The sequence below is a fragment of the Meleagris gallopavo genome, chromosome 6 (assembly GCF_000146605.3).
Source record: "Meleagris gallopavo isolate NT-WF06-2002-E0010 breed Aviagen turkey brand Nicholas breeding stock chromosome 6, Turkey_5.1, whole genome shotgun sequence".
Taxonomy (NCBI): Eukaryota; Metazoa; Chordata; class Aves; order Galliformes; family Phasianidae; genus Meleagris; species Meleagris gallopavo.
The window spans coordinates 47,848,558-47,850,383 of record NC_015016.2 but is presented as its reverse complement, the minus strand read 5'-3'; positions in this window follow the sequence as shown (position 1 = coordinate 47,850,383).

The window sequence follows — 1,826 nt, the reverse complement described above, 5'->3', positions numbered from 1 at the left end:
ATATAAATTTTTGTTGAAATTTTCATCACAGTTTTTAAAGCAATTTCCAGATTTGTTACTGTTCTTTGCTGCTGTTAGCAATATCAAGAATACTATGTACAGTGTGGAGGCACTTAAGCCATTTTCCTTTATAGTTGCTTTCATCATCCTGTCCAAAAACGTAGGGGTTGTTTGGCCCTATGGCGAGAGATGCACAGCAAGAAAAGCAGTAAAACTCGATCTTCCTTCTGAAAGAAAGGAAACCAGATTGAACATTATTCTTGCAAAAATAACAGCTTCCTGGTATTTATTTGCATGAATATGAACCAACCTACCTCTGCTGCATAAGCACAGGGGCAATTCCCAGTTCTAAGAGGCTGATTGGCACCGCTGTGACTGTAAGGAGCTCTCTGAGTAGGTGGGAATGGCAGCACCAAAATGTGAGCAGGTGTCTACAGTGAAATGAACTATTTTGATGGCAGTCATGTTTCTGAATGTAATCTGATTATCTTCTTGTATTGTGATTTTGAACAGATTCCAATTTCTTCAAATTATTTATTACTTTGTCACTTACTAGCTTGTCCGTAACCAGATCTTTAAAACTGATTTACTTGCTTGTTTTAAAATATTTGAAATAGTCACACACTTATAAAAATAATAATCATGTAGTTTAAATAAATTATTAGTAAAAAGCAGATATTTATATATTCATATTGATGAAATTTTCCTTCGAATTTAAACCAGGAGGTAAAAAATGGAGCATCTGGTTCTGAGCGAAGTATCAAGACAGACTGTGTGGTAAGGTTTTAGTTGGAGGTCAGAAAAGATGACCAAGATGGTGAGCTAGGGAGAAAACTCGAGAGAGACAGGAAAGAGAGAGTTGGACGAAGGACCAAAAATCACGGAGATGCTGTAACAGAATAACAGACAAACAAAAGAGACTGAAAGGAAACTGAACAGAGCTGAACAGTGTGTTTGCACGTTGCTCATTTATGTCGAGACGTGTGTTTAATTTGGGAGAAAAACTGTTGCTTTCTCTCAAAAACGCTGACTAATTTTGTTGTTTTCTCTCATGATATACCTTGGGGACTTGATGCAGTTTTGCTCAGGAGTATTTATAATAGGACGGAAAATCCTGATGTAACTCTGCACATTGCCTGTTTGTTGTCAGTGGGATTTCCAGCACTAAAAGCATGATGCACAGAAGAAATCTGACTGCATTTTACCCTTAAGGGCTTTCTGAAAGGTGACTTCCTGGGTTAGCAAAGGTTACTTAGCTAAAAGCCAGTCATTATTTCCTCAATCCTGCTACAACAGAAAAAGCCACCATGAGTTTCCCCATGTAGTTTGTATCCGTTTTAAAAAGCTCCCTTCATGTTTTTCAAGTGCTTCTATAGCTAACACTCAACCAAATTGGTTATCAGATGTACCTGTGTGGGAAAAAAGACACAGCAGTACGTAGAGATACCAAAGGTACAGCTCCAAGAGCTATGGGGCCATGGGAGCACCCCACCAGAGCTGAGATTTTACTAGGATGGAGCTGCTGCTCTTGCAAAGCTACTCAAACCCACCCAGCCTGGTGTCTCTGCACACCCCTACACTTATGTTTTGTGATAAGCCATCTGGTATTCATTTAGCTTTTGTATCTGCCTCCTTCCTTTGCTGCAACAGCTTCCAGATCCTTTAAGTCAAACAACTTTAGACATTTGACAGCATGATAATTAAAATATCAAACTATATGAAGGTTTTTCACAATTGAGATATTCTTGGATTGTAATTTTCTGCACCAATCTGGCCTGGCAATAGCAAAAATGAAGTTAGGGGGGGTTATTTTTTATTATTATTAT